The 8,348-nt window shown below is 44.9% G+C and overlaps 2 long non-coding RNA genes across 3 annotated transcripts; both read right to left on the bottom strand.

The window, feature by feature from the left end:
* Positions 1-457: 457 nt before the first annotated feature.
* Positions 458-5,500, bottom strand: LOC142047111 (uncharacterized). The gene is made up of 2 exons (XR_012656287.1): positions 5,166-5,500; positions 458-998 (listed from the first exon to the last, which is right to left on the bottom strand). It is a non-coding gene; the product is annotated as an uncharacterized LOC142047111 (long non-coding RNA).
* LOC142047110 (uncharacterized) lies at positions 1,664-5,159 on the bottom strand. 2 transcript variants are annotated; one of them, XR_012656286.1, is made up of 2 exons: positions 3,506-5,159; positions 1,664-1,835 (listed from the first exon to the last, which is right to left on the bottom strand). It is a non-coding gene; the product is annotated as an uncharacterized LOC142047110 (long non-coding RNA). The 2 variants fall into 2 exon arrangements; XR_012656285.1 differs by having other exon boundaries at positions 3,514-5,159.
* Positions 5,501-8,348: the final 2,848 nt, after the last annotated feature.

The following is an 8,348-nucleotide window of genomic DNA, read 5'->3' as shown; positions in this document are numbered from 1 at the left end:
GATGGTATTTCTGATGCGTCTGTAAGGGCAGTGGGCCAAGTCTTGTACTCAAGATCACTCTGAATGGCCATCAGCTGGTCATTCAGGAAATCCTGAATTCCTACACATACTAGATCCCACTGCAATGCCTTCCCAGCCTCAGTTATATTCAATACCATCTTTCCTCGGTGTTAGCACTACAATACATCTGTTATTTAACTATTTTTAGGTACTTTCAAAAGGCATTAACATTAATAGCATAGAAGGGGGTTACATTATTAATCACTGGAATGATTTCAATAGGGTAACATTTTTAGTGGCAGAACAAGCTCTTCAGGTACTTGTTATTTAAGATCCAATTAGAGAGAGCAATACATGCTGAAGGATTTATCCAGAACACAGGGCGCAACCTGTAGATTAAACTCCAAAATCCAATCAATACCACATTCCCAAGCATGAGTCCCACAAATGTCCTCCCGCCAGTGTATAATTCTTTGTTTCTTCACCAGGGTTAGCTCTTAATGTTCTTTCTAGTCAGGAATTTTTGGACTTTGGCAATTTCAGTGGAGTGAGTGTTCCTTCTTTTCCAAAACAGTCATGGTGCAGCATTTTACAGGGGAGAGGTTTTTAGCACATCACCCTGTAATGGTTTTGCTTTTTCTAGAAAAATGCAAAGGCACAGTAGATCTGTCAAAGGACAAGGGAGAGGTTACTAGTACTTCACCTTGTCCTTTTCCCCTGTTGTCCAGAAGGCACAGTGGAGCTAGAAGGAGAAATGGCTAATCATCAGTAGGAGAACTCTCCCGAGGTGGAGGGGTCTTTTTTTGCAGTGAGAGTCTTGGGTCCAGGCAGTCAATCTTTGGCACTTCACAGTTGTGTTGGTAGTCAGCAGGGCTTGATAAGGGTCTTTTCAGCATAGAACAAAAGCAGTCTTTCGTTGGTGGACCTTTACATCAATCCAGTTTCCTGGTTCCAAAGAGTGGCAGGGCTGCTAGGGTCTTTGGGTAGAGCTTCTTTACCTGTGAGAAAAGAAACCTAACACATTTCATTAGTACCTAGCAGTGTTTTCCAAACCTTATAGCTGTGTGGGCAAATTTAAGCCCTTCTTTTCCTGATTGTTAGCCAAGTCTTGACTGTGAATGGAGTCAGTGTCCTACCTATAGCCTGAGCTTGCTATTTTTTTTTTTAACCCACAAAGGAAACTTCCACTTTTTACTTATACACCTTTTTCCCAACAATGAACACATAAACATTGCCATTATACAGTACATTAGTCTTATTATTTATTACATGCCACATATACCCTTTCACTAAAATAACTTTATTACAGACCTTTGGAGCAACAAGCCAGGACAAGCACACCCACTTTGAGGAGTTCATTCAATTTAACCTTTAATCCAATAGCTTTTTACCATCCCCAGGCCTCTGGCTAGAAATCCGAGGTAGCCAGAAGGATCCCCTCTACAATATGGGGAGTGGGTTAATTTTTCATGTCCTTGCTTTCAAAGACTGTTGGTATGCAAAGTTTAATAACAATTTTTGCAATTAAACCTTTGGCCAGTGAAATTTCTTTTTCTTACTTAAGGAAATGCATTAGACTTTAGTATATCCCATTCTCCTGATTTATTCAAACACCTTGTATTCCAAGTTGAATAAAACAAGTATCTACATTTTAATTTAACCCTTCTGCCTGATTCCAAACCAGACCATCCCATAAAAACACTAAACACAACAATTCCGGCCACAAGACAAACACCACAAGACAGAACATAGAACACAAAACATAATTTCTATTGTGCCAGTAAATGCATGGTACGTTGAATGCTGTTCAGCTGGCATCAGTTTTCTCTGATTATCTGCAAGACAAAAAAAAAAAAACCCAAAACAGAGGACTACCCCTTCTGGGCAGACAATCATCGCTTAAGATATACAAATGCCCTTGTTAACTTCAGGCAAAACAGAGGAATTACCCCATATTTTCTTGTATGTGTTTCACAGGCAGCCCAGGTTTCAGTGGCTCCTACCTTATCAGTTAGATAAGTTGCATTAACACAGATGCTTTCTGGCTTGCTTTTGGATCCAAAGCTATTCACAGCTTAAAGATTCTTACCTTTAAAGGGACATGATTAACTTTACCAGAATTTTGATTGCTTTTTACTTTTAACTCCTGCTTTCAAACACTGAAAGAAAACATCACCACTTATAGCGCCCTTAGAGCCTAATAAAATTTTAATTACATAGCACTGTATACATTCTTCAGCTAATTCAACCAAATTGTTCACAGCCAAATGATTGCAATCCAATAATTTCTTTGCCTGAACTTATTTACAAACATTTCAGAAACACCAAGAATTTTCCTCTTAGCATTTTTACAAGGTTCAACTGCTGTTCCCTCCAGCAACTACAGAGTTAACTTCTCACTCTCCCTTAAATCACTTGCTTGTCTCCCAACAGCTACTTTTATCAACTCAAATCACCATTTCAAGTAAATCCTGAGTATTTGAAATCCCCATGCTTACACTTACTTTCTCCTTCCTTCCACTACACCCTCGAAAGTTTTCCAACCTGTTTTCCAATTTCTCTGTCTGTTGCCTGCCTGCCTGGGCCCAATTCTGCTTTTCTCGCTGAACCGTCCCTTCCATGGGCATCAACTTGTTCCACCGCCAGTTTAGCTAGGAGGGTGGGCTTCTTAACTAGCCCCCACCCCTCCTGGTCTCTTCCCTTAAACATTCTTACTCACAAGATTACCCGAGTCCTCCCTCGTGAGGCTTGTCACCTGGACAAAAACACATGGCCCATTGAACAAAGGCCATTTACTTAACACATATAATTCAAACCTCTTAGAGAGTTTACCCAGAGACCCATCCATTTGTCTGCTGACACTTAAACAGAAAAGAGGATTACACAGAGAGCAGAGGAAATTACAGTCTAAGCCAGGTTTTCCCACTTCTATACACTGACCGCTACAGGGGACGGGACAGAAGGATCTCAATTCAACCTCAGAGCTTCCTCGCACGCATGGCTTCCACTCCGAGGAATTACAAACGAGAGATTCAGTTTCGCCCACACTTCTAACATCCAGATGAACAGAGCAGAAAAACAACAGTAACTGGTTAAACAGAACAGAACCAAAACCAGATAGCGTTTCCATATCCTATAAGGGCTCACTTTTACTCATGCAGTTCTAGACATACAACACCAACTGTACCAAGCAAAGCAAGCATAAAATAACAAGGGTAAAACAAATAGATGGTGTAAATTCTGCAGGGCCCCCCCCTTCTTAATTGCTCACCAAACTGTGACAAATTTCTGTTACCAATCTGTTCCCTCGTGTCAGGTGATCAGGCTGACACTGCAGGATTGTTGGGGGAAGATAAAGAAAACACACCATATAACTGAAATTTTTTTTTTTTTTAAACTCCATTAATAAAATGATAAAACAACAACAGAGAGTGTTGGGAAAGCTCCCACATCACTCAGGAAAAACATTAATGCCCCAAGCCCTAAGCCCCTCTTTCATACTTACACCTGTACGTTCAGACTGGCCACTTCTGTGTATAATGTTCAGAGAAGGGGGAGAGGTGGACAGCAGTTTATCCTATATACAGCTTGTCCAGAATTTCCAAAATGCTTCCACTCTTGGGAGGGCTGTTCTTTTACACCTTGGAATCTCCTGCGGCGTTTCTTTCAGAGATTCCAGTCCAGGTCGGCTGCCTGTGGCTTCTTTGATGTCACTAAGCCACACCGGCTCCGGGGTCACAAAGGCACACTGTTGGATCTTACTGGACAGTTAAGTTTTGCAAATGTAATCTCAGTTCTGTAACTTATATTGCCTTTGGTTCGCTTCTGTCTATATTTTCCTTTCTCCACAGCCAGCTGGGGCTGAAAGCAGTTTTTCTTTGTACTTAGCATAGTCTGCGTCGATTCTCGACCTTGAACGCAGAGCAACTTTCTTTTTATCCCTGGGCCAAGATGAATTTCGAATTAACCCATTCCTTTCCTCAATAGACAAATTTGCTCACGTTGTATTAGGGCCTTTTGGAGATTAAGCGCTCCTCTTAGATATATGATCTTATCTAAATGGAAATACCTTCTAGTGGGCATTGTTTAGCTGGATTTTCATGCGTGTAAATATTTCAATTCTCTAAATACCTGCAGGTTGTTGAACCATAACGTACATGTAAAATGCTGGGGTACTCTTAGGGGGTGAGGTGGAATGTTTAGACTGTCCCTCACCCATTTTCCACTTACCCACACACAGGGAGGGTGCCCTGTCCGCGCTAGCGGCTCATAAACTAAGGATTTTTCCCTACAGGGTACTCACACAGGAGAGGCTAACGAGGATGGCCACGACCCTCCTACACCTCCCTTCAGCAAAGAGCGTCGGCTAGTCTCTGGGAGACGGCGCCGCTTACTCTGATTGCATCCAGTGAGATGATCAGACTGTCAGTAGCCCACACGGAAAGGAAAGGGGGAGGGAAGATGGGTACACACACTCCTAGACCCAGGTAGCTTCCTCACCGGACGATGCCAGGCCAAGTCAGCCCACCATGGGTCGGACCTCCTAAAGATCCACTAGTTACCGGGCTTGCGTTAGAGTAGTCCTGGTCACGAGCTTTCACTTCACAGGGTACTCTGGGCATCTTCCGGTAACAGTCACTCACACTGGCCCCCAGTACCATTCTGCATCTGATCTTGCTTTTTAGCTACAACAGGGAGATAGTGCACTAGGACATAGGGTCTCCCCTTTCTAAACAGGTCCCTCCTTTGTCCCTGCACTATCCCTAACCTGCTTTTGAATCCTTGCACTCCGCCAGACAGGGGGAAGAACAGGAGCTACGATGGGGGATTTTTACAAGAGCTCTCCATACAAACAGTTTCAGAAGCTAACTGTTCACTGACAAAACAGGAGTAATTGGAGGATCGTGTTATAATTAAGTAATCCTTCCAGTGGCCACCTTTTCTGGTCCTCTAGCTGATATTGAGGTCAGTCTACTGTGCAGAACTTTTTCAGTTTATTCTTGGTCATCGGATCCAAGCCAAACACCTTCCAATTCACTAGAATGCATTCTAGGGGGTACACCATGCCTTCCCCACCTTGCTCTGTCCCTGCCCCATGCCGCAGGAAGACACTGGGCGTCCCCAGGTCCTAACAGAGAAAGTCCAGACAACCGGACTGTTCTTACCTTATCCAAGGGTCCGGTTCCTCACCATCGTCCGCAACTGCTTCTCCACTACTTGAGAGCATTGCACCCTTGTGCCCTCCGGGGTTGGTTGGACTGCGTCTCTGCCGAGGCCCCCGGTGAAGTCACCGGTGGGCACTTGGTATCGGTCATCGCTGCAATCCGTCGACCATCAGGAGGGATCCGGGCAAGGCTAATTTTAGCCTCGAGCCCCACGTTGGGCGCCAAGATCTGTTGCCGGCACCAAGTGCCTGAGGCCAAGCAACAGCGGTGGGGGGGTCCGTCGCCTGGTGTGCCGCGCCAATAAACACACCAGGGTGGAGAAGCAAACCAAGTTTATTTGAACGCCTCAAATCATGCATCACTACACAAGCGGCTTTTCTCTTTTTATAAGTTTTTTTTCTCTTTCTTCTTTTTCCCTCCCAGACCCCCTCCTCCTCCTTCCTCCCCCTGTAGCAGTTACATAAGTGCAGGTGCATTAAGTAATCTTGGTCGCGGCAGCTCGTTAGCAAGTTTTCCTTCTGCCAGTTTTCTTGTCCTTCTGCTAAAGGTGCACAGGCCTCATTATTTCTGCTTTAGACCAATTAGAACTGTTGCAACTGATAACGGCGGTTACACCTGGCCTTTTAGGTCGATTAAAGTTCAGACGTGGAGGGACTCTTGTCTATTGAGGCCTAAAACCAGGAAGGCTCCATACCCTTGTGGCCTTCCACCCTCCCGAGTTACTTAGGGTTGTGCTTAGTGACACCAACGTTATGAAGGATCCTCTCTAAATTATAATCTTGCACAAACATATCTCTACACTAGCGAGGTTAAACAAATCATAGCCATCCTGAACAGGATCCAGCCCCACAGATCAATGTTTTGTCCCCTCCCTACATCCAGGGGCAGAAGTAACCTTGTGTGGTGGGTTTGGTTACAGAGATCCCTTTGGGACTGCCATCCGATGTGCTGAAATTACCTCTGAGCCCATTTTCCCTGATGGCTTTGAACTACAGAACCCTGCCTTGTTGAGCCAGACACACTAGTCTGCTGCAACACAGACCCAAGTCTGGTCCATGCCCCCAAAGCTGCAGACTTTAATCAAAAACTGCTCAGAAAGTCACTTATCTCCAACACCCAGACGCCCAGCTGCCAATGGGATCCAAACCCCAAATAAATCTGTTCTACTCTGTATAAAGCTTAAACTCATAAATTGTCTGCCCTTTGTAACACTGATAGAGAGATATGCAAAGGTTTGCTCCCCCAGGTATTAATCACTTACTCTCGGTTAATTAATAAATAAAAGTTATTTTATTAAGTATAAAAAGTAGGATTTAAGTGGTTTCAAGTAATAACACACAGAACAAACTAAGTTGACAAGCAAAGTAAAACCAAAACATGCAAGTCTAAGCCTAATACATTTAAGAAACTGAATACATGTAAATCTCACCCTCAGAGATGTTCTAATAAGTTTCTTTCACAGACTCGACTCTTTCCTACTCTGAGCCCAATCCTGTCCCCTGGTACAGTTCTTGTTAGCTCCAGCTCAGGTGGTAACTTCGGGATTTCTCATGACTGCCAGCCCCCTTTGTTCTGTTCCACCCCCTTCTATAGCTTTGGCACAAGGCGAGAATCTTTTGTATCTCTGGGTTCCCACTTCTCCTTCTAAATGGAAAAACACCAGGTTTAAGATGAATTACAGTTCCAGGTGACATGGTCACATGTCTTGTGAGACCCTGTGCCTCCATTCCTTCTGGCCTGACTCACAGGAACACAGGAAAGCTTAAAGTAAACAGAGCCATTTACAACCAGGCCATGAGACAGTTTGTTTACATTGACTGTCCACAGGAATGGCTGCCTGCAGCTCCCAGTGGCCACGGTTTTTGTTCCCAGCCACTGAGAGCTGCGGACAGTCATGTCTATGGACAGGTATCTTCCCATCCTTATTGAAGTTTGGACACCAGAACTGGACATACTATTCTCTAGAGGTCTTACCAATGCTGCGTATAAAGGCAAGATCACTTTCATACTTCTGCTTGCTATTCCTTATTTTATACATCCAAGGATTGCATTAGCCCTCATTTGCCACAGCATTGCACAGATTGAGATCACTCTATAACTGTCCTCCTCATTATTTACTACTCCACCAATCATCTGAAAACTGCACCAGCAAAGATTTGACATTCACTTCTAGATCATTAATTGCTCTGAAATTACAGGGATGGAACCCTCAAAGCAGCAGGACATATCTTTTGATTTACTCTTTTTCACTTGTGGTAGCAGAAGTAATCAAACAATTGAGAGAGGGAGAGTTGCTTTCTGCTTTTCATTCCTCTCCATAGATAGGCAGGACAGGATGGGCCATGGGGAGCAGTTTGTTTATGCATGCCGGGATGTCCTATGAATTCTCTATACAGAGCTCAGTAAAACTTTCCTGGACATAGTCTGCAATCCTCTGCCAAAGATTTCTAGGGCTAGCTACCTTATTTTTTCTGCTGCAGGAGGACACTTTTCCATGCCACTCTGTGATTACTTCAGCAGGCACCACTGCAGCACATGCAGGGTCAGCCTTATGGGTGAGTGACGTGGGCACCTTCTCACAATACCATGGTCAGGGGAGTGCCATCTGGTACCTGTAGGTTTGGCAATTCATAGCCCCAACACCTCTGGACTCCTGGACAGCAGCTGCCACCACAAGCAGTGAGAATCATGGGTGAGTAACGTGGGCGCCTTCCCACAATACCATGGTCAGGGGAGTGCCATCTGTGCTTAATTTGTGACAGGGCTTGTCAGAGCTGAGTCCTGGTACCTGTAGGTTTGGCAATTCATAGCCCCAACACCTCTGGACTCCTGGACAGCAGCTGCCACCACAAGCAGCACAGAAGTAAGGGTGGCAATACACCATACCTGCGGCAGCACTGCTTTCAGAGCTGAGAGCCTGGCCAGCAGCTGCCACTCTCCAGCCACCATGGTAAAGAGGCAAGGAGCGGGACAGGCATGTGATGCGAGGCCACAGAATGGATCTTGGGACCATATGAGTGGAAGACAGAGTGACTGGGGGGCATTGGATGGGGGGAACCTGGGGAGGCAATGGAAGTCAGGTATCATGGGGAGATAGATGGGGAGGCAACAGGGGCCAAAAATGCCAAAATACAAGTTTTCCCAAGGCGCCATTTTTCTTAATGCTGGCCCTGAGCTCCCAGG

The sequence above is a fragment of the Chelonoidis abingdonii genome, chromosome 7 (assembly GCF_003597395.2).
Source record: "Chelonoidis abingdonii isolate Lonesome George chromosome 7, CheloAbing_2.0, whole genome shotgun sequence".
In the NCBI taxonomy this organism is placed as follows: domain Eukaryota; kingdom Metazoa; phylum Chordata; order Testudines; family Testudinidae; genus Chelonoidis; species Chelonoidis abingdonii.
Note: the sequence above shows the minus strand (reverse complement) of the source record. Positions and strands in the feature narration are given on the sequence as shown.